This window comes from Eleutherodactylus coqui, chromosome 7 (assembly GCF_035609145.1).
Source record: "Eleutherodactylus coqui strain aEleCoq1 chromosome 7, aEleCoq1.hap1, whole genome shotgun sequence".
Taxonomy (NCBI): domain Eukaryota; kingdom Metazoa; phylum Chordata; class Amphibia; order Anura; family Eleutherodactylidae; genus Eleutherodactylus; species Eleutherodactylus coqui.
In genome coordinates, this window is record NC_089843.1 from 227,177,487 (window position 1) to 227,200,085 (window position 22,599).

At 42.8% G+C, this 22,599-nt stretch overlaps 14 non-coding genes across 14 annotated transcripts; all 14 read left to right on the plus strand.

Moving 5' to 3' along the window:
- The first annotated feature begins 826 nt into the window (after positions 1-826).
- Positions 827-899, plus strand: TRNAK-UUU (transfer RNA lysine (anticodon UUU)). Its single transcript has one exon. It is a non-coding gene; the product is annotated as a tRNA-Lys (tRNA).
- Positions 900-2,817: 1,918 nt separating this feature from the next.
- On the plus strand, positions 2,818-2,890 carry TRNAK-UUU (transfer RNA lysine (anticodon UUU)). Its single transcript has one exon. It is a non-coding gene; the product is annotated as a tRNA-Lys (tRNA).
- A 944-nt stretch (positions 2,891-3,834) lies between these two features.
- On the plus strand, positions 3,835-3,907 carry TRNAK-UUU (transfer RNA lysine (anticodon UUU)). The gene has a single exon. It is a non-coding gene; the product is annotated as a tRNA-Lys (tRNA).
- Positions 3,908-4,851: 944 nt separating this feature from the next.
- TRNAK-UUU (transfer RNA lysine (anticodon UUU)) lies at positions 4,852-4,924 on the plus strand. Its single transcript has one exon. It is a non-coding gene; the product is annotated as a tRNA-Lys (tRNA).
- Positions 4,925-5,192: 268 nt separating this feature from the next.
- Positions 5,193-5,265, plus strand: TRNAK-UUU (transfer RNA lysine (anticodon UUU)). Its single transcript has one exon. It is a non-coding gene; the product is annotated as a tRNA-Lys (tRNA).
- Positions 5,266-6,166: 901 nt separating this feature from the next.
- Positions 6,167-6,239, plus strand: TRNAK-UUU (transfer RNA lysine (anticodon UUU)). The gene has a single exon. It is a non-coding gene; the product is annotated as a tRNA-Lys (tRNA).
- A 944-nt stretch (positions 6,240-7,183) lies between these two features.
- TRNAK-UUU (transfer RNA lysine (anticodon UUU)) lies at positions 7,184-7,256 on the plus strand. Its single transcript has one exon. It is a non-coding gene; the product is annotated as a tRNA-Lys (tRNA).
- Positions 7,257-8,157: 901 nt separating this feature from the next.
- On the plus strand, positions 8,158-8,230 carry TRNAK-UUU (transfer RNA lysine (anticodon UUU)). Its single transcript has one exon. It is a non-coding gene; the product is annotated as a tRNA-Lys (tRNA).
- A 938-nt stretch (positions 8,231-9,168) lies between these two features.
- On the plus strand, positions 9,169-9,241 carry TRNAK-UUU (transfer RNA lysine (anticodon UUU)). Its single transcript has one exon. It is a non-coding gene; the product is annotated as a tRNA-Lys (tRNA).
- Positions 9,242-9,850: 609 nt separating this feature from the next.
- TRNAK-UUU (transfer RNA lysine (anticodon UUU)) lies at positions 9,851-9,923 on the plus strand. Its single transcript has one exon. It is a non-coding gene; the product is annotated as a tRNA-Lys (tRNA).
- Positions 9,924-17,353: 7,430 nt separating this feature from the next.
- TRNAK-UUU (transfer RNA lysine (anticodon UUU)) lies at positions 17,354-17,426 on the plus strand. Its single transcript has one exon. It is a non-coding gene; the product is annotated as a tRNA-Lys (tRNA).
- Positions 17,427-18,717: 1,291 nt separating this feature from the next.
- TRNAK-UUU (transfer RNA lysine (anticodon UUU)) lies at positions 18,718-18,790 on the plus strand. The gene has a single exon. It is a non-coding gene; the product is annotated as a tRNA-Lys (tRNA).
- Positions 18,791-19,579: 789 nt separating this feature from the next.
- Positions 19,580-19,652, plus strand: TRNAK-UUU (transfer RNA lysine (anticodon UUU)). The gene has a single exon. It is a non-coding gene; the product is annotated as a tRNA-Lys (tRNA).
- A 267-nt stretch (positions 19,653-19,919) lies between these two features.
- Positions 19,920-19,992, plus strand: TRNAK-UUU (transfer RNA lysine (anticodon UUU)). The gene has a single exon. It is a non-coding gene; the product is annotated as a tRNA-Lys (tRNA).
- The last annotated feature ends 2,607 nt before the right edge of the window (positions 19,993-22,599 follow it).

Below are 22,599 nucleotides of genomic sequence, written 5' to 3' on the forward strand. Positions count from 1 at the left end.
ATCTTTGGTTATTGCAGAAACAACCCTTCTATGTCTGTTTAGCAGATTTTGAGCACATTTTTGATTTTCTACCAAAGCTTTGTTTCTTTACCGCCATATTTTATCTTAAGACACTTAGAGGAGCTAAAAAGAGCATTTTTCAGAGCCTGGATAGCTCAGTCGGTAGAGCATCAGACTTTTAATCTGAGGGTCCAGGGTACAAGTCCCTGTTCGGGCGTGCTTGCTAGAGCAAGCTGTCAAATGTCTTTATTGAGCACATCTTTGATTTTCCACTGAGTCTTTGCTTCTTTATTGTCGTGTTCTACTGTGCAAAACCGACGGTATAGTAGCAGCTTGAGAACATCTTTGGTTATTGCAGAAACAACCCTTCTATGTCTGTTTAGCAGATTTTGAGCACATTTTTGATTTTCCACCAAAGCTTTGTTTCTTTACCTCCATATTTTATGTTAAGACGCTTAGAGGAGCCAAGAAGAGCATTTTTCAGAGCCTGGATAGCTCAGTCGGTAGAGCATCAGACTTTTAATCTGAGGGTCCAGGGTACAAGTCCCTGTTCAGGCGTGCTTGCTAGAGCAAGCTGTCAAATGTCTTTATTGAGCACATCTTTGATTTTCCACTGAGTCTTTGCTTCTTTATTGTCGTGTTCTACTGTGCAAAACCGACGGTATAGAAGCAGCTTGAGAACATCTTTGCTTATTGCAGAAACAACCCTTCTATGTCTGTTTAGCAGATTTTAAGCCCATTTTTTATTTTCCACCAAAGCTTTGTTTCTTTACCTCCATATTTTATGTTGAGATGCTTAGAGGAGCAAAAAAGAGCATTTTTCAGAGCCTGGATAGCTCAGTCGGTAGAGCATCAGACTTTTAATCTGAGGGTCCAGGGTTCAAGTCCCTGTTCAGGCGTATTTGCTAAAGCAAGCTGTCAAATATGTTTATTGAGCACATCTTTGATTTTCCACTGAGTCTTTGCTTCTGTATTGTCGTGTTCTACTGTGCAAAACCAAGGGTATAGAAGCAGCTTGAGAACATCTTTGTTTTTTGCAGAAACAACCCTTCTATGTCTCTTTAGCAGATTTTGAGCACATTTTTGATTTTCCACCAAAGCTTTGTTTCTTTACCTCCATATTTTATGTTAAGACGCTTAGAGGAGCTAAGAAGAGCATTTTTCAGAGCCTGGATAGCTCAGTCGGTAGAGCATCAGACTTTTAATCTGAGGGTCCAGGGTCCCTGTTCAGGCGTACTTGCTAAAGCAAGCTGTCAAATGTCTTTATTGAGCACATCTTTGATTTTCCACTGAGTCTTTGCTTCTTTATTGTCGTGTTCTACTGTGCAAAACTGACGGTATAGTAGCAGCTTGAGAACATCTTTGGTTATTGCAGAAACAACCCTTCTATGTCTGTTTAGCAGATTTTGAGCACATTTTTGATTTTCCACCAAAGCTTTGTTTCTTTACCGCCATATTTTATCTTAAGACACTTAGAGGAGCTAAAAAGAGCATTTTTCAGAGCCTGGATAGCTCAGTCGGTAGAGCATCAGACTTTTAATCTGAGGGTCCAGGGTACAAGTCCCTGTTCAGGCGTGCTTGCTAGAGCAAGCTGTCAAATGTCTTTATTGAGCACATCTTTGATTTTCCACTGAGTCTTTGCTTCTTTATTGTCGTGTTCTACTGTGCAAAACCGACGGTATAGTAGCAGCTTGAGAACATCTTTGGTTATTGCAGAAACAACCCTTCTATGTCTGTTTAGCAGATTTTGAGCACATTTTTGATTTTCCACCAAAGCTTTGTTTCTTTACCTCCATATTTTATGTTAAGACGCTTAGAGGAGCCAAGAAGAGCATTTTTCAGAGCCTGGATAGCTCAGTCGGTAGAGCATCAGACTTTTAATCTGAGGGTCCAGGGTACAAGTCCCTGTTCAGGCGTGCTTGCTAGAGCAAGCTGTCAAATGTCTTTATTGAGCACATCTTTGATTTTCCACTGAGTCTTTGCTTCTTTATTGTCGTGTTCTACTGTGCAAAACCGACGGTATAGAAGCAGCTTGAGAACATCTTTGCTTATTGCAGAAACAACCCTTCTATGTCTGTTTAGCAAATTTTGAGCACATTGTTGATTTTCCAGCAAAGCTTTGTTTCTTTACCTCAATATTTTATGTTAAGACGCTTAGAGGAGCTAAGAAGAGCATTTTTCAGAGCCTGGATAGCTCAGTCGGTAGAGCATCAGACTTTTAATCTGAGGGTCCAGGGTTCAAGTCCCTGTTCAGGTGTACTTGCTAAAGCAAGCTGTCAAATGTCTTTATTGAGCACATCTTTGATTTTCCACTGAGTCTTTGCTTCTTTATTGTCGTGTTCTACTGTGCAAAACTGAGGGTGTAGAAGCAGCTTGAGAAAATCTTTGTTTTTTGCAGAAACAACCCTTCTATGTCTGTTTAGCAAATTTTGGGTACATTGTTGATTTTCCACCAAAGCTTTGTTTCTTTACCTCCATATTTTATGTTAAGACGCTTAGAGGAGCTAAGAAGAGCATTTTTCAGAGCCTGGATAGCTCAGTCGGTAGAGCATTTGCTAAAGCAAGCTGTCAAATGTCTTTATTGAGCACATCTTTGATTTTCCACTGAGTTTCTGCATCTTCAGTGCCGTGTTCTACTGTGCAAAACCAAGGGTATAGAAGCAGCTTGAGAACATCTTTGTTTTTTGCAGAAACAACCCTTCTATGTCTGTTTAGCAGATTTTGAGCACATTTTTGATTTTCCCCCAAAGCTTTGTTTCTTTACCTCCATATTTTATGTTAAGACGCTTAGAGGAGCTAAGAAGAGCATTTTTCAGAGCCTGGATAGCTCAGTCGGTAGAGCATCAGACTTTTAATCTGAGGGTCCAGGGTTCAAGTCCCTGTTCAGGCGTACTTGCTAAAGCAAGCTGTCAAATGTCTTTATTGAGCAAATCTTTGATTTTCCACTGAGTCTTTGCTTCTGTATTGTCGTGTTCTACTGTGCAAAACCAAGGGTATAGAAGCAGCTTGAGAACATCTTTGTTTTTTGCAGAAACAACCCTTCTATGTCTCTTTAGCAGATTTTGAGTACATTTTTGATTTTCCACCAAAGCTTTGTTTCTTTACCTCCATATTTTATGTTAAGACGCTTAGAGGAGCTAAGAAGAGCATTTTTCAGAGCCTGGATAGCTCAGTCGGTAGAGCATCAGACTTTTAATCTGAGGGTCCAGGGTCCCTGTTCAGGCGTACTTGCTAAAGCAAGCTGTCAAATGTCTTTATTGAGCACATCTTTGATTTTCCACTGAGTCTTTGCTTCTTTATTGTCGTGTTCTACTGTGCAAAACTGACGGTATAGTAGCAGCTTGAGAACATCTTTGTTTTTTGCAGAAACAACCCTTCTATGTCTCTTTAGCAGATTTTGAGCACATTTTTGATTTTCCACCAAAGCTTTGTTTCTTTACCTCCATATTTTATGTTAAGACGCTTAGAGGAGCTAAGAAGAGCATTTTTCAGAGCCTGGATAGCTCAGTCAGTAGAGCATCAGACTTTTAATCTGAGGGTCCAGGGTTCAAGTCCCTGTTCAGGTGTACTTGCTAAAGCAAGCTGTCAAATGTCTTTATTGAGCACATCTTTGATTTTCCACTGAGTCTTTGCATCTTCAGTGCCATGTTCTACTGTACAAAACCAAGGGTATAGAAGCAGCTTGAGAACATCTTTGGTTTTTGTGGAAACAACCCTTCTATGTCTGTTTAACAGATTTTGGGCCCATTTTTTATTTTCCACCAAAGCTTTGTTTCTTTACCTCCATATTTTATGTTGAGATGCTTAGAGGAGCAAAAAAGAGCATTTTTCAGAGCCTGGATAGCTCAGTCGGTAGAGCATCAGACTTTTAATCTGAGGGTCCAGGGTTCAAGTCCCTGTTCAGGCGTATTTGCTAAAGCAAGCTGTCAAATATGTTTATTGAGCACATCTTTGATTTTCCACTGAGTCTTTGCTTCTTTATTGTCGTGTTCTACTGTGCAAAACTGAGGGTGTAGAAGCAGCTTGAGAAAATCTTTGTTTTTTGCAGAAACAACCCTTCTATGTCTGTTTAGCAAATTTTGGGTACATTGTTGATTTTCCACCAAAGCTTTGTTTCTTTACCGCCATATTTTATGTTAAGACGCTTAGAGGAGCTAAGAAGAGCATTTTTCAGAGCCTGGATAGCTCAGTCAGTAGAGCATCAGACTTTTAATCTGAGGGTCCAGGGTTCAAGTCCCTGTTCAGGCGTATTTGCTAAAGCAAGCTGTCAAATGTCTTTATTGAGCACATCTTTGATTTTCCACTGAGTCTCTGCATCTTCAGTGCCGTGTTCTACTGTGCAAAACCAAGGGTATAGAAGCAGCTTGAGAACATCTTTGCTTATTGCAGAAACAACCCTTCTATGTCTGTTTAGCAGATTTTAAGCACATTTTTGATTTTCCACCAAAGCTTTGTTTCTTTACCTCCATATTTTATGTTTAGACGCTTAGAGGAGCTAAGAAGAGCATTTTTCAGAGTCTGGATAGCTCAGTCGGTAGAGCATCAGACTTTTAATCTGAGGGTCCAGGGTCCCTGTTCAGGCGTGCTTGCTAAAGCAAGCTGTCAAATGTCTTTATTGAGCACATCTTTGATTTTCCACTGAGTCTTTGCATCTTCAGTGCCATGTTCTACTGTACAAAACCAAGGGTATAGAAGCAGCTTGAGAACATCTTTGGTTTTTGTGGAAACAACCCTTCTATGTCTGTTTAACAGATTTTGGGCCCATTTTTTATTTTCCACCAAAGCTTTGTTTCTTTACCTCCATATTTTATGTTGAGATGCTTAGAGGAGCAAAAAAGAGCATTTTTCAGAGCCTGGATAGCTCAGTCGGTAGAGCATCAGACTTTTAATCTGAGGGTCCAGGGTTCAAGTCCCTGTTCAGGCGTATTTGCTAAAGCAAGCTGTCAAATATGTTTATTGAGCACATCTTTGATTTTCCACTGAGTCTTTGCTTCTGTATTGTCGTGTTCTACTGTGCAAAACCAAGGGTATAGAAGCAGCTTGAGAACATCTTTGTTTTTTGCAGAAACAACCCTTCTATGTCTCTTTAGCAGATTTTGAGCACATTTTTGATTTTCCACCAAAGCTTTGTTTCTTTACCTCCATATTTTATGTTAAGACGCTTAGAGGAGCTAAGAAGAGCATTTTTCAGAGCCTGGATAGCTCAGTCGGTAGAGCATCAGACTTTTAATCTGAGGGTCCAGGGTTCAAGTCCCTGTTCAGGCGTATTTGCTAAAGCAAGCTGTCAAATGTCTTTATTGAGCACATCTTTGATTTTCCACTGAGTCTTTGCTTCTGTATTGTCGTGTTCTACTGTGCAAAACCAAGGGTATAGAAGCAGCTTGAGAACATCTTTGTTTTTTGCAGAAACAACCCTTCTATGTCTCTTTAGCAGATTTTGAGCACATTTTTGATTTTCCACCAAAGCTTTGTTTCTTTACCTCCATATTTTATGTTAAGACGCTTAGAGGAGCTAAGAAGAGCATTTTTCAGAGCCTGGATAGCTCAGTCGGTAGAGCATTTGCTAAAGCAAGCTGTCAAATGTCTTTATTGAGCACATCTTTGATTTTCCACTGAGTCTCTGCATCTTCAGTGCCGTGTTCTACTGTGCAAAACCAAGGGTATAGAAGCAGCTTGAGAACATCTTTGCTTATTGCAGAAACAACCCTTCTATGTCTGTTTAGCAGATTTTAAGCACATTTTTGATTTTCCACCAAAGCTTTGTTTCTTTACCTCCATATTTTATGTTTAGACGCTTAGAGGAGCTAAGAAGAGCATTTTTCAGAGTCTGGATAGCTCAGTCGGTAGAGCATCAGACTTTTAATCTGAGGGTCCAGAGTTCAAGTCCCTGTTCAGGCGTGCTTGCTAAAGCAAGCTGTCAAATGTCTTTATTGAGCACATCTTTGATTTTCCACTGAGTCTTTGCATCTTCAGTGCCATGTTCTACTGTACAAAACCAAGGGTATAGAAGCAGCTTGAGAACATCTTTGGTTTTTGTGGAAACAACCCTTCTATGTCTGTTTAACAGATTTTGGGCCCATTTTTTATTTTCCACCAAAGCTTTGTTTCTTTACCTCCATATTTTATGTTGAGATGCTTAGAGGAGCAAAAAAGAGCATTTTTCAGAGCCTGGATAGCTCAGTCGGTAGAGCATCAGACTTTTAATCTGAGGGTCCAGGGTTCAAGTCCCTGTTCAGGCGTATTTGCTAAAGCAAGCTGTCAAATATGTTTATTGAGCACATCTTTGATTTTCCACTGAGTCTTTGCTTCTGTATTGTCGTGTTCTACTGTGCAAAACCAAGGGTATAGAAGCAGCTTGAGAACATCTTTGTTTTTTGCAGAAACAACCCTTCTATGTCTCTTTAGCAGATTTTGAGCACATTTTTGATTTTCCACCAAAGCTTTGTTTCTTTACCTCCATATTTTATGTTAAGACGCTTAGAGGAGCTAAGAAGAGCATTTTTCAGAGCCTGGATAGCTCAGTCGGTAGAGCATCAGACTTTTAATCTGAGGGTCCAGGGTCCCTGTTCAGGCGTACTTGCTAAAGCAAGCTGTCAAATGTCTTTATTGAGCACATCTTTGATTTTCCACTGAGTCTTTGCTTCTTTATTGTCGTGTTCTACTGTGCAAAACTGACGGTATAGTAGCAGCTTGAGAACATCTTTGGTTATTGCAGAAACAACCCTTCTATGTCTGTTTAGCAGATTTTGAGCACATTTTTGATTTTCCACCAAAGCTTTGTTTCTTTACCGCCATATTTTATCTTAAGACGCTTAGAGGAGCTAAGAAGAGCATTTTTCAGAGCCTGGATAGCTCAGTCAGTAGAGCATCAGACTTTTAATCTGAGGGTCCAGGGTTCAAGTCCCTGTTCAGGTGTACTTGCTAAAGCAAGCTGTCAAATGTCTTTATTGAGCACATCTTTGATTTTCCACTGAGTCTTTGCTTCTTTATTGTCGTGTTCTACTGTGCAAAACTGAGGGTGTAGAAGCAGCTTGAGAAAATCTTTGTTTTTTGCAGAAACAACCCTTCTATGTCTGTTTAGCAAATTTTGGGTACATTGTTGATTTTCCACCAAAGCTTTGTTTCTTTACCGCCATATTTTATGTTAAGACGCTTAGAGGAGCTAAGAAGAGCATTTTTCAGAGCCTGGATAGCTCAGTCGGTAGAGCATCAGACTTTTAATCTGAGGGTCCAGGGTTCAAGTCCCTGTTCAGGCGTATTTGCTAAAGCAAGCTGTCAAATGTCTTTATTGAGCACATCTTTGATTTTCCACTGAGTCTTTGCTTCTGTATTGTCGTGTTCTACTGTGCAAAACCAAGGGTATAGAAGCAGCTTGAGAACATCTTTGTTTTTTGCAGAAACAACCCTTCTATGTCTCTTTAGCAGATTTTGAGCACATTTTTGATTTTCCACCAAAGCTTTGTTTCTTTACCTCCATATTTTATGTTAAGACGCTTAGAGGAGCTAAGAAGAGCATTTTTCAGAGCCTGGATAGCTCAGTCGGTAGAGCATTTGCTAAAGCAAGCTGTCAAATGTCTTTATTGAGCACATCTTTGATTTTCCACTGAGTCTCTGCATCTTCAGTGCCGTGTTCTACTGTGCAAAACCAAGGGTATAGAAGCAGCTTGAGAACATCTTTGCTTATTGCAGAAACAACCCTTCTATGTCTGTTTAGCAGATTTTAAGCACATTTTTGATTTTCCACCAAAGCTTTGTTTCTTTACCTCCATATTTTATGTTTAGACGCTTAGAGGAGCTAAGAAGAGCATTTTTCAGAGTCTGGATAGCTCAGTCGGTAGAGCATCAGACTTTTAATCTGAGGGTCCAGAGTTCAAGTCCCTGTTCAGGCGTGCTTGCTAAAGCAAGCTGTCAAATGTCTTTATTGAGCAGATCTTTGATTTTCCACTGAGTCTTTGCATCTTCAGTGCCATGTTCTACTGTACAAAACCAAGGGTATAGAAGCAGCTTGAGAACATCTTTGGTTTTTGTGGAAACAACCCTTCTATGTCTGTTTAACAGATTTTGGGCCCATTTTTTATTTTCCACCAAAGCTTTGTTTCTTTACCTCCATATTTTATGTTGAGATGCTTAGAGGAGCAAAAAAGAGCATTTTTCAGAGCCTGGATAGCTCAGTCGGTAGAGCATCAGACTTTTAATCTGAGGGTCCAGGGTTCAAGTCCCTGTTCAGGCGTATTTGCTAAAGCAAGCTGTCAAATGTCTTTATTGAGCACATCTTTGATTTTCCACTGAGTCTTTGCTTCTGTATTGTCGTGTTCTACTGTGCAAAACCAAGGGTATAGAAGCAGCTTGAGAACATCTTTGTTTTTTGCAGAAACAACCCTTCTATGTCTGTTTAGCAGATTTTGAGCACATTTTTGATTTTCCACCAAAGCTTTGTTTCTTTACCTCCATATTTTATGTTAAGACGCTTAGAGGAGCTAAGAAGAGCATTTTTCAGAGCCTGGATAGCTCAGTCGGTAGAGCATCAGACTTTTAATCTGAGGGTCCAGGGTCCCTGTTCAGGCGTACTTGCTAAAGCAAGCTGTCAAATGTCTTTATTGAGCACATCTTTGATTTTCCACTGAGTCTTTGCTTCTGTATTGTCGTGTTCTACTGTGCAAAACTGAGGGTATAGAAGCAGCTTGAGAATATCTTTGTTTTTTGCAGAAACAACCCTTCTATGTCTGTTTAGCAGATTTTGAGCACATTTTTGATTTTCCACCAAAGCTTTGTTTCTTTACCTCCATATTTTATGTTAAGACGCTTAGAGGAGCTAAGAAGAGCATTTTTCAGAGCCTGGATAGCTCAGTCGGTAGAGCATCAGATTTTTAATCTGAGGGTCCAGGGTCCCTGTTCAGGCGTACTTGCTAAAGCAAGCTGTCAAATGTCTTTATTGAGCACATCTTTGATTTTCCACTGAGTCTTTGCTTCTGTATTGTCGTGTTCTACTGTGCAAAACTGAGGGTATAGAAGCAGCTTGAGAAAATCTTTGTTTTTTGCAGAAACAACCCTTCTATGTCTGTTTAGCAAATTTTGGGTACATTGTTGATTTTCCACCAAAGCTTTGTTTCTTTACCTCCATATTTTATGTTAAGACGCTTAGAGGAGCTAAGAAGAGCATTTTTCAGAGCCTGGATAGCTCAGTCGGTAGAGCATCAGACTTTTAATCTGAGGGTCCAGGGTTCAAGTCCCTGTTCAGGCGTACTTGCTAAAGCAAGCTGTCAAATGTCTTTATTGAGCACATCTTTGATTTTCCACTGAGTCTCTGCATCTTCAGTGCCGTGTTCTACTGTGCAAAACCAAGGGTATAGAAGCAGCTTGAGAACATCTTTGCTTATTGCAGAAACAACCCTTCTATGTCTGTTTAGCAAATTTTGAGCACATTTTTGATTTTCCACCAAAGCTTTGTTTCTTTACCTCCATATTTTATGTTAAGACGCTTAGAGGAGCTAAGAAGAGCATTTTTCAGAGCCTGGATAGCTCAGTCGGTAGACCATCAGACTTTTAATCTGAGGGTCCAGGGTTCAAGTCCCTGTTCAGGCGTGCTTGCTAAAGCAAGCTGTCAAATGTCTTTATTGAGCAAATCTTTGATTTTCCACTGAGTCTTTGCTTCTTTATTGTCGTGTTCTACTGTGCAAAACTGAGGGTATAGAAGCAGCTTGAGAAAATCTTTGTTTTTTGCAGAAACAACCCTTCTATGTCTGTTTAGCAAATTTTGGGCACATTGTTGATTTTCCACCAAAGCTTTGTTTCTTTACCTCCATATTTTATGTTAAGACGCTTAGAGGAGCTAAGAAGAGCATTTTTCAGAGCCTGGATAGCTCAGTCGGTAGAGCATCAGACTTTTAATCTGAGGGTCCAGGGTTCAAGTCCCTGTTCAGGCATACTTGCTAAAGCAAGCTGTCAAATGTCTTTATTGAGCACATCTTTGATTTTCCACTGAGTTTTTGCTTCTTTATTGTCGTGTTCTACTGTGCAAAACTGAGGGTATAGAAGCAGCTTGAGAAAATCTTTGTTTTTTGCAGAAACAACCCTTCTATGTCTGTTTAGCAAATTTTGGGTACATTGTTGATTTTCCACCAAAGCTTTGTTTCTTTACCTCCATATTTTATGTTAAGACACTTAGAGGAGCTAAGAAGAACATTTTTCAGAGCCTGGATAGCTCAGGCGGTAGAGCATCAGACTTTTAATCTGAGGGTCCAGGGTTCAAGTCCCTGTTCAGGCGTATTTGCTAAAGCAAGCTGTCAAATGTCTTTATTGAGCACATCTTTGATTTTCCACTGAGTCTCTGCATCTTCAGTGCCGTGTTCTACTGTGCAAAACCAAGGGTATAGAAGCAGCTTGAGAACATCTTTGCTTATTGCAGAAACAACCCTTCTATGTCTGTTTAGCAGATTTTTTTTTTTTTTTTTTTCAAATCCATTTTTATTGGAATTTTCATGTATTTATAAAGACAGACAGGTGAAGTCAAAAGATTAGCAGGTTGTCAAGCTTATTACAAACATATGAAACATTATGAACCGAAGTGCTCACCCCGGGGGGGGTGTTAATGAGGGCCAAGCTGCCACATCCGGGTGAAAGCCAGCCAAGGCCCCCCCTGGGGAGCATAACCGCTGGTCCGTAACAGGGTGACGGACCGCCAACAAAGACAGGGCAGTGGGGGGTGGGGGAGATGGGGTGGAGGGAGCGGGGGTAGGGATGAAGGACTTGGGTAGGGAGCGAGGTGGTCACCGTGGTTGTTGGTAGTTTTGCACGAAGTCTAGGAGGCCCTGCTTGGTCGCAGTGGCTCACAGGGGTCAGAGTAGGAGCCGACCTCCACGCCCCCGCCCGGCCCACCACACCCAACCGAACCAGGACACCCCAGTCTGAAGGATTAGAATTTGTCTCTCAGCACTCGCCAGGGGGACCAAATTTTATGGTATTTATGGTGGGTTCCATTTGACCAACTGACCAGTTCCTCCAAGCTAGCAATAAGGTCAACCCTGTCCCTCCACTGCAGCAGCGAGGGAGAGGTTTGTTGGCGCCAATGTAGTGGGATAAGAGCCTTGGCTGCGTCAATGAGGAAGGCCAGAAGTTGGTGTTTAAGTGGGTGGAAGGCAGAGGAGGGCTTCCACAGGAGAACCAATTCCGGGGAAAGTTTCAAAGATGGGGATAGCATCTTCAAGATTACCTCAACGTCATTCCAAAAAGGGGAAACCAGCGGACAGCTCCACCACAGGTGTAGGTAGGAGCCGGTATCTCCGTCACATCTCCAGCACCTTCCATGCGGGGCCAGTGCGTGGTCAAACATCCATTGCGGGGTCCTGTACCACCTCGCCAGGAGCTTATAGTGGCTCTCCTGGGAGGTGACACAAAGGGAGAGGCCAAAGGCCGTCCGCAAAATCAATTTAGTGTCACTCTGGGAGAGGGAGATGTGGAGCTCTCTCTCCCAAGAGGTCAGGAAAGCCGGTTTTGAAGATGAGGGGGGTGAGATAAAATGCTTACGTAGAAAAGCTATTTTCCTGTTAGACCCCCTAACTCCCAGTAAGGCTGATTCAAAATCAGATCTTGGTCTAGTAGACTTGAATTTTGAGATGAAATCCCCAAGTACTTTGGTTATGTGAAGGGACTGTAATGGGTGGGGAGTCCAGCAAGGGAGAAGCTCCCGGACAATTTCGCTAGGAGGCCTATGTGCCAAAACCTGGATATCACTGATTTTCCTATCTTTGAAAAGACTCCAGACGTCGGCAGAACACGGGTCAAGTGGGAGATCCATAATTCTATATAGAGAGCTCATAGGGGCACAGGGGGATGGAGAAGGAGCCAAGCCCTCTCTCATGCTGTTCCAGGCCTCGAATGGGCCTCTAAGTAAGGGGTCCCCCCTTGCCCTCCTCAAACCTCCCTTGTCCGGATACCACAGGTCCTCTCTGAGAGTCGGGCCGTAGGTCCTCTCAGCTAGGGAAAAAATTATGCCATCTCCACTAGGGAGAGCTAACTCCATCCAGTATTGGAGCTGAGAGGCTAAGTAAAAGTCCTGGACGCATGGCAAACCAATACCGCCCTCGTCAATCCTCTTAACCAGGAGGCAGTTTGCTAATCTGGGTCTTTTTCTTTTCCAGACGTAGTCTGAAAAGATTGTACGGATGGCCTTAAAAAATCCATTGGGGAGATGAATTGGGAGAAGGCGGATCTGGTAAAGGATCACTGGCAACACATAGGATTTTAAAACATTTTTCCTGCCCAGCCAGGAGATCAAGGGCTGGTCGTAGGCACCCAGCAGGTTTTTAACTTTTATCAGGAGCGGATCAAAGTTGGCAGAGAACAAGTCCTCAGTCCTTTTGGTAATTTTTACACCTAAAAAGTCAATCCGGGTTTCAGACCAAGCAAAGGGAGTTGAGGTTCTAATGACTCTGCTTTGGGGTAAGGGAATAGAAATGTTAAGGACAATGGACTTCGAAAAATTTGTTTTGAAATTTGATAAGGAGCCGAATTCCTCTAGGAGCCTGACCAGGGAGGGAAGGCCCGAAATCGGGTTGGTGATCAGAAACACGATGTCGTCGGCAAAGGCAGCCAGCGACATCTCTGCTCTATTGATTTTCAGTCCCTGGATCTCCGGATCTTCTCTAATTTTTTGAAGGAAGGGTTCTAATGTTAGGATGAAGAGGGAGGGAGAGAGGGGGCAACCCTGGCGGGTGCCGTTTTTGATGTTAAAGGGAGGAGACAGGGAATCATTAATTTTCAGTCTGGCATAGGGCATAGCGTAGAGGAAAAATATTGCTGCGACGAACCCCGGAGGGATGCCGTAGTGCAACAGGACCAATTCCATGTACCCCCAATCCACCCTGTCAAATGCTTTTTCCGCATCCGTACTTACTAAAGCCAGGGGGATACTATGGGTCTGGGCAAACCTTGAAGCGTGTAAAAGTTTTAAACAATTGTCTTTACCCTCCCTCCCTTTTATGAAGCCGGTTTGTTCTACATTTATAAGGATTGGGAGGAGAGGCTCTAGTCTTTTGGCTAAAAGCTTTGCCCAGAGTTTAATGTCCTGATTGATCAATGAAATTGGCCTGTAACTACCACACCCCTCCGGGTCCTTGCCCTCCTTTAAAACCAGGGTAATGTGGGCCTCCTGAGCCTGCTTCGGTAGGGGGTTGCCCTGAAGAAGGGAATTAAAAAACTCTGTGAGCCGGGGAATAAGAGTTTGTTTAAATGCTTTGTAGTAGGTAAGAGGGAAGCCGTCGGGGCCAGGGCTCTTCCCAGGAGGGCAGGAGGACAGCAGATCTTCTGTCTCACGCACAGTGATAGGGATTAATAGTTCTTCTGCCTCTGCATCCCCAATTTTTGGGAGCTTCAGCTTATTAAGAAAGGCTTTAATCCTGTCTCTAGAGGAAGCTGGGGCCTCAGGGGTATTAGAACACTCCAGATTGTAAAGCTGAGAATAAAAGGCCTGGAATGCTTTTGCAATCTCAAGTGTCGAGGTGACTTTGGATCCCGAGGAGGTGATAATAGATTTAATAGAGTTTCTAGAGCGGGCCTTCTTAATCATGGAGGACATAAATTTACTACCCTTGTTGCCCTGTGCATAGATTGTGTGTTTAAAGTGGAGATGTTTCTTGTTAAACTTAGAATCTAGGGATAGTTTGAGGTCTTTTCTCAGGGCAATGAGTTCGTCCAGGTTATTTTTCTTAAGGGAGGACTTGGCGGATTGTTCCAGTTTAGAAATTTGTTGGAGTTTTTCATCAATCTCCCTCTGTTGTTTTTTCTTGGCTTGTGAGCCAAGAGCGATTAGTAAGCCTCTGGCGAAGGCCTTATGGGCCTCCCACACTATCGGGACCGAGAGATCTGGTGTTTTGTTTAGTTGGAAGTATTCTACTAATTGAGCATTGATTTGTCTCTATCACTCTCTAGGTCCAGCAAAGAGGGGTTTAGTCTCCATCTCCACTCCCGGGGGGTAGATAGAGAGGGACCAAGTTCGACATGCACTGGTGCGTGGTCAGATATGGTTATGGGGTCGATGCTAGCTTTTTGGACTGCGGCTAATAGGGAGGAGGACACGAAGATATAGTCCAGGCGTTGGAACGAAGAGTGGACCGAGGAGTAATAAGTGTAATCCTTAGTGGAGGGGGATCGGTATCGCCATGCGTCCACGACCCCCAGATCCGCAAGACTGCGAGCTAATCTCCTCAGCCTGACCTGAGATACCTGTGATCTGCCAACCGACGAGTCCAGTAGGGGGCAAAGAGTGACGTTAAAATCTCCCCCGAGGAGGATAGGGCTAGTAGCGAAATGTCCGAGAGTCTCTAGCTGCTTAGTCAGCCACGGTACTTGATCCTTATTAGGGGCATAAAGGTTGGCTATGGTCAGTTTGGTATTGTTTAAAGTGCCCCTCAAAAAAAGGACCCTGCCCTCTTCATCGGAGTACTGAGCCTCACAGGAGAAGGCGACGGATTTATGGAAAAAGATGGAAACACCCTAAGGGCGAGCACCCACTGGCGTTTTTTTACCTGCGTTTTGCGTTTTGCGTTTTTCCTGCACAGGCATAGAGATAACATGTGTTCCTGTCCACTGGCGTTTTTTTTGCGTTGCGTTTGCGTTTTTAACATAGGAGCTGTCAGTTGCATATGTGTCCTTATTTTTCTCCATGGAAATTAATAGAAAAGCCGCGAAAACGCGGCGAAAACGCCGCGAAAAACGCCGCGGAAAACGGGCGGAAAAACCGCGGGAAACGCGGCGAAAACGCTGCGTTTTTTTCCCGCGGAAAACGCAAACGCCAGTGGGTGCTCGCCCTTAGAGGATGACGTTGGGTGAGAGCTATGGAACCCTATTGGGAATTGCTTCCCAGGTAGGGAAAGGCATTTACTCCCCTTAAAGTGGGTCTCCTGTAAAAAAACCACCCCAGAGCCATACCTTTTTAGAAGGAGACCGAGGTGATGTCTCTTGGAGGGCGAATTCAGGCCTCGGACGTTGAACGTGGTGAGCCGAAGCGGGTCGGGCATGGAGCTCAGGTAGACGTGTCAATACTGTCCAACTAGCGAAGCTGAAAGAAATTTTTGTTAGTTGGTCACGTAGTTTAGAAGAGCTCTGAGAAGCCACGGAAACCTAGTGGTTTGAGATTTAGAGAGAAGGAGGGTGGGAAGGGAAAAAACACTAGGAAGGTGGGACAGAGTTGGGAAGGGGAAGACAAATGTACTTTTTGAACAAAGCAAAAGAAATCCTTAATCAACAGGTACTGTTAAAGGCAAACCTGAGAAAGGCTGGGTTGCCTTTGGGTGGAGGCGGGTCACCAGAGCTGCCAAAAAGCAGAGGGCAAAACTGGTCACACAGCCTGGGCAGGTAGGCACCCAAAGGAACCCTAACATTTAAAGGACAGTCAAATAATGCAATTGCAAACCATAAGTGCAGAGCAGGTTAAATAACGTTTAACAGAGAGCAGGGAAGTAGTACAGGCAGATCAATAACCAGAAAGAGGTTGAAGCCGGAGGGAGAAGGGAAAGTCCTCGCGGGTGAACACCATTAGCTGCGAAAGCTTCCACAGCTTGTCTCATCCGCGAGAGAATTTAAGCCGGGGTCGGACTGGCGACAGGAATCAAGTGTCCAAATTCGGGGTGTCTTTGTTCTTTTTTTTCTTGCTTCTGGGCGATTTGGTAGAACTTGCCTGCCGCCAGGACTCAGGAGGCGTCAGCCTGGGAAGCTGGGGAAAATCCGGGAGAGGGAGCCAGGACGGGATATCCATTGGGTCTAGCTCCAGGAAGGCCCAAGAGTCCCTGAGATCCTCTGGGGATCTGATGGAAAGTCTGCGGCCCTTGTGGGTGATACCCAGGCCGAAAGGGAAGAGCCAGGCGTATCTTATGTTCTTGGCTCTAAGGGCTTCCAGCAGCGGGCGAAGGAGGCGACGCTTTGTCAAGGTAGATGGGGCCAGATCCTGGAAGATCTGAAGGGAAGCATCTCCGTATCTTAAATCCTTCCGGGATCTAGCAGCCTTCAGGATGTCAAAGGCGTCTTGGAAGGACAAAACTTTGCAGATGATGTCCCTGGGAATATCTGTGGGCGAGGAGGGGGGGGGTCTGAGGGCCCTGTGAATACGTTCAATCTGGACCGAGTTGGCTCTTTCCGCTCCCAATAGAAGTTGAAAAATCTCACCAGCAACTTTGGGGAGGATATCCGTAGCCCAGGACTCGGGGAGGCCTTTAATGCGGATATTGGAGCGCCTGTTACGGTTCTCCAGATCTTCCTGCATTAGTAATGCACGGTTGAGTTGATCGCGCTGTTCTTCTAAGGCTTTGGAAAGGGCAATCGAATGGTTAATGACAGAAGCTGTAGAGGTTTCTAAGTCCTCCACTCTGCGCCCCATGTGCTTGAGATCGTCCTTTATCTCGGCCAGATCGGATATAACAGGGTGCAGGGTGCTATTAATCAGCTCCCTCATGAAGCTTTTAGTGATTTCTTCTCTTCCCTCCCCGTCGGAGAAATCATCCCCCTCTGCCTCCTTACTGTTAGAAGCTGCAGCATCGTGGGCCGGCGCCATCTTGGTGAGCGGGTGGGGAGAGCGGGCGCCGCGTTCTTTGAAGAAGCGCTGCATCTCCGTCTGGTTTTTTTGAGGACGAGGGGTTACCTGCAGGTCTCCGGTCTTTTCTCTGCTGCTCTTCCGCATGTCCGCTCAAAATAGCCGCTGTCGGGTCCGGGAAGGGTGCCGTGCCGAACGGAGCTCTCTGCTCAAGCGGCCATCATGTTCAGCGGTCAGGCTCCGCCCCTGTTTAGCAGATTTTGAGCACATTTTTGATTTTCCACCAAAACTTTGCAGTGCCGTTTTCTACTGTGCAAAACCAAGGGTATAGAAGCAGCTTGAGAACATCTTTGCTTATTGCAGAAACAACCCTTCTATGTCTGTTTAGCAAATTTTGGGTACATTGTTGATTTTCCACCAAAGCTTTGTTTCTTTACCTCCATATTTTATGTTAAGACGCTTAGAGGAGCTAAGAAGAGCATTTTTCAGAGCCTGGATAACTCAGTCGGTAGAGCATCAGACTTTTAATCTGAGGGTCCAGGGTTCAAGTCCCTGTTCAGGCGTACTTGCTAAAGCAAGCTGTCAAATGTCTTTATTGAGCACATCTTTGATTTTCCACTGAGTCTCTGCATCTTCAGTGCCGTGTTCTACTGTGCAAAACTGAGGGTATAGAAGCAGCTTGAGAAAATCTTTGTTTTTTGCAGAAACAACCCTTCTATGTCTGTTTAGCAAATTTTGGGTACATTGTTGATTTTCCACCAAAGCTTTGTTTCTTTACCTCCATATTTTATGTTAAGACGCTTAGAGGAGCTAAGAAGAGCATTTTTCAGAGCCTGGATAGCTCAGTCGGTAGAGCATCAGACTTTTAATCTGAGGGTCCAGGGTTCAAGTCCCTGTTCAGGCATACTTGCTAAAGCAAGCTGTCAAATGTCTTTATTGAGCAAATCTTTGATTTTCCACTGAGTCTTTGCTTCTGTATTGCCGTGTTCTACTGTGCAAAACCAAGGGTATAGCAGCAGCTTGAGAAAATCTTTGTTTTTTGCAGAAACAACCCTTCTATGTCTGTTTAGCAAATTTTGAGCACATTTTTGATTTTCCACCAAAGCTTTGTTTCTTTACCTCCATATTTTATGTTAAGACGCTTAGAGGAGCTAAGAAGAGCATTTTTCAGAGCCTGGATAGCTCAGTCGGTAGACCATCAGACTTTTAATCTGAGGGTCCAGGGTTCAAGTCCCTGTTCAGGCGTACTTGCTAAAGCAAGCTGTCAAATGTCTTTATTGAGCACATCTTTGATTTTCCACTGAGTCTCTGCATCTTCAGTGCCGTGTTCTACTGTGCAAAACCAAGGGTATAGAAGCAGCTTGAGAACATCTTTGCTTATTGCAGAAACAACCCTTCTATGTCTGTTTAGCAAATTTTGAGCACATTTTTGATTTTCCACCAAAGCTTTGTTTCTTTACCTCCATATTTTATGTTAAGATGCTTAGAGGAGCTAAGAAGAGCATTTTTCAGAGCCTGGATAGCTCAGTCAGTAGGGCATCAGACTTTTAATCTGAGGGTCCAGGGTTCAAGTCCCTGTTCAGGCGTACTTGCTAAAGCAAGCTGTCAAATGTCTTTATTGAGCACATCTTTGATTTTCCACTGAGTCTCTGCATCTTCAGTGCCGTGTTCTACTGTGCAAAACCAAGGGTATAGAAGCAGCTTGAGAACATCTTTGCTTATTGCAGAAACAACCCTTCTATGTCTGTTTAGCAAATTTTGAGCACATTTTTGATTTTCCACCAAAGCTTTGTTTCTTTACCTCCATATTTTATGTTAAGACGCTTAGAGGAGCTAAGAAGAGCATTTTTCAGAGCCTGGATAGCTCAGTCAGTAGAGCATCAGACTTTTAATCTGAGGGTCCAGGGTTCAAGTTCCTGTTCAGGCGTACTTGCTAAAGCAAGCTGTCCAATGTCTTTATTGAGCACATCTTTGATTTTCCACTGAGTCTTTGCTTCTTTATTGTCGTGTTCTACTGTGCAAAACTGAGGGTGTAGAAGCAGCTTGAGAAAATCTTTGTTTTTTGCAGAAACAACCCTTCTATGTCTGTTTAGCAAATTTTGGGTACATTGTTGATTTTCCACCAAAGCTTTGTTTCTTTACCTCCATATTTTATGTTAAGACGCTTAGAGGAGCTAAGAAGCGCTTTTTTGAGAGCCTGGATAGCTCAGTCGGTAGAGCATCAGACTTTTAATCTGAGGGTCCAGGGTTCAAGTCCCTGTTCAGGCGTACTTGCTAAAGCAAGCTGTCAAATGTCTTTATTGAGCACATCTTTGATTTTCCACTGAGTCTTTGCTTCTTTATTGTCGTGTTCTACTGTGCAAAACTGAGGGTGTAGAAGCAGCTTGAGAAAATCTTTGTTTTTTGCAGAAACAACTCTTCTATGTCTGTTTAGCTCAGTCGGTATAGCATTTGCTAAAGCAAGCTGTCAAATGTCTTTATTGAGCACATCTTTGATTTTCCACTGAGTCTCTGCATCTTCAGTGCCGTGTTCTACTGTGCAAAACCAAGGGTATAGAAGCAGCTTGAGAACATCTTTGCTTATTGCAGAAACAACCCTTCTATGTCTGTTTAGCAGATTTTGAGCACATTTTTGATTTTCCACCAAAGCTTTGTTTCTTTACCTCCATATTTTATGTTAAGACGCTTAGAGGAGCTAAGAAGAGCATTTTTCAGAGCCTGGATAGCTCAGTCGGTAGAGCATCAGACTTTTAATCTGAGGGTCCAGGGTTCAAGTTCCTGTTCAGGCGTACTTGCTAAAGCAAGCTGTCAAATGTCTTTATTGAGCACATCTTTGATTTTCCACTGAGTCTTTGCTTCTGTATTGTCGTGTTCTACTGTGCAAAACCAAGGGTATAGAAGCAGCTTGAGAACATCTTTGTTTTTTGCAGAAACAACCCTTCTATGTCTGTTTAGCAAATTTTGAGCACATTTTTGATTTTCCACCAAAGCTTTGTTTCTTTACCTCCATATTTTATGTTAAGACGCTTAGAGGAGCTAAGAAGAGCATTTTTCAGAGCCTGGATAGCTCAGTCGGTAGAGCATCAGACTTTTAATCTGAGGGTCCAGGGTTCAAGTCCCTGTTCAGGCGTGCTTGCTAAAGCAAGCTGTCAAATGTCTTTATTGAGCATATCTTTGATTTTCCACTGAGTCTCTGCACTTCAGTGCCGTGCTCTACTGTGCAAAACTGAGGGTATAGAAGCAGCTTGAGAACATCTTTGTTTTTTGCAGAAACAACCCTTCTATGTCTGTTTAGCAGATTTTGAGCACATTTTTGATTTTCCACCAAAGCTTTGTTTCTTTACCTCCATATTTTATGTTAAGATGCTTAGAGGAGCTAAGAAGAGCATTTTTCAGAGCCTGGATAGCTCAGTCGGTAGAGCATCAGACTTTTAATCTGAGGGTCCAGGGTTCAAGTCCCTGTTCAGGCGTACTTGCTAAAGCAAGCTGTCAAATGTCTTTATTGAGCACATCTTTGATTTTCCACTGAGTCTCTGCATCTTCAGTGCCGTGTTCTACTGTGCAAAACCAAGGGTATAGAAGCAGCTTGAGAACATCTTTGCTTATTGCAGAAACAACCCTTCTATGTCTGTTTAGCAAATTTTGAGCACATTTTTGATTTTCCACCAAAGCTTTGTTTCTTTACCTCCATATTTTATGTTAAGACGCTTAGAGGAGCTAAGAAGAGCATTTTTCAGAGCCTGGATAGCTCAGTCAGTAGAGCATCAGACTTTTAATCTGAGGGTCCAGGGTTCAAGTCCCTGTTCAGGTGTACTCGCTAAAGCAAGCTGTCAAATGTCTTTATTGAGCACATCTTTGATTTTCCACTGAGTCTTTGCTTCTTTATTGTCGTGTTCTACTGTGCAAAACTGAGGGTATAGAAGCAGCTTGAGAAAATCTTTGTTTTTTGCAGAAACAACCCTTCTATGTCTGTTTAGCAAATTTTGGGTACATTTTTGATTTTCCACCAAAGCTTTGTTTCTTTACCTCCATATTTTATGTTAAGACGCTTAGAGGAGCTAAGAAGAGCATTTTTCAGAGCCTGGATAGCTCAGTCGGTAGACCATCAGACTTTTAGTCTGAGGGTCCAGGGTTCAAGTCCCTGTTCTGGCGTACTTGCTAAAGCAAGCTGTCAAATGTCTTTATTGAGCACATCTTTGATTTTCCACTGAGTCTTTGCTTCTTTATTGTCGTGTTCTACTGTGCAAAACTGAGGGTATAGAAGCAGCTTGAGAAAATCTTTGTTTTTTGCAGAAACAACCCTTCTATGTCTGTTTAGCAGATTTTGAGCACATTTTTGATTTTCCACCAAAGCTTTGTTTCTTTACCTCCATATTTTATGTTAAGACGCTTAGAGGAGCTAAGAAGAGCATTTTTCAGAGCCTGGATAGCTCAGTCAGTAGAGCATCAGACTTTTAATCTGAGGGTCCAGGGTTCAAGTCCCTGTTCAGGTGTACTCGCTAAAGCAAGCTGTCAAATGTCTTTATTGAGCACATCTTTGATTTTCCACTGAGTCTTTGCTTCTTTATTGTCGTGTTCTACTGTGCAAAACTGAGGGTATAGAAGCAGCTTGAGAAAATCTTTGTTTTTTGCAGAAACAACCCTTCTATGTCTGTTTAGCAAATTTTGGGTACATTTTTGATTTTCCACCAAAGCTTTGTTTCTTTACCTCCATATTTTATGTTAAGACGCTTAGAGGAGCTAAGAAGAGCATTTTTCAGAGCCTGGATAGCTCAGTCAGTAGAGCATCAGACTTTTAATCTGAGGGTCCAGGGTTCAAGTTCCTGTTCAGGCGTACTTGCTAAAGCAAGCTGTCCAATGTCTTTATTGAACACATCTTTGATTTTCCACTGAGTCTTTGCTTCTGTATTGTCGTGTTCTACTGTGCAAAACCAAGGGTATAGAAGCAGCTTGAGAACATCTTTGCTTATTGCAGAAACAACCCTTCTATGTCTGTTTAGCAAATTTTGGGTACATTGTTGATTTTCCACCAAAGCTTTGTTTCTTTACCTCCATATTTTATGTTAAGACGCTTAGAGGAGCTAAGAAGAGCATTTTTCAGAGCCTGGATAGCTCAGTCGGTAGACCATCAGACTTTTAATCTGAGGGTCCAGGGTTCAAGTCCCTGTTCAGGCGTACTTGCTAAAGCAAGCTGTCAAATGTCTTTATTGAGCACATCTTTGATTTTCCACTGAGTCTTTGCTTCTTTATTGTCGTGTTCTACTGTGCAAAACTGAGGATATAGAAGCAGCTTGAGAAAATCTTTGTTTTTTGCAGAAACAACCCTTCTATGTCTGTTTAGCAAATTTTGGGTACATTTTTGATTTTCCACCAAAGCTTTGTTTCTTTACCTCCATATTTTATGTTAAGACGCTTAGAGGAGCTAAGAAGAGCATTTTTCAGAGCCTGGATAGCTCAGTCAGTAGAGCATCAGACTTTTAATCTGAGGGTCCAGGGTTCAAGTTCCTGTTCAGGCGTACTTGCTAAAGCAAGCTGTCCAATGTCTTTATTGAACACATCTTTGATTTTCCACTGAGTCTTTGCTTCTGTATTGTCGTGTTCTACTGTGCAAAACCAAGGGTATAGAAGCAGCTTGAGAACATCTTTGCTTATTGCAGAAACAACCCTTCTATGTCTGTTTAGCAAATTTTGGGTACATTTTTGATTTTCCACCAAAGCTTTGTTTCTTTACCTCCATATTTTATGTTAAGACGCTTAGAGGAGCTAAGAAGAGCATTTTTCAGAGCCTGGATAGCTCAGTCGGTAGACCATCAGACTTTTAGTCTGAGGGTCTAGGGGTTCAAGTCCCTGTTCAGGCGTACTTGCTAAAGCAAGCTGTCAAATGTCTTTATTGAGCACATCTTTGATTTTCCACTGAGTCTTTGCTTCTTTATTGTCGTGTTCTACTGTGCAAAACTGAGGGTATAGAAGCAGCTTGAGAAAATCTTTGTTTTTTGCAGAAACAACCCTTCTATGTCTGTTTAGCAGATTTTGAGCACATTTTTGATTTTCCACCAAAGCTTTGTTTCTTTACCTCC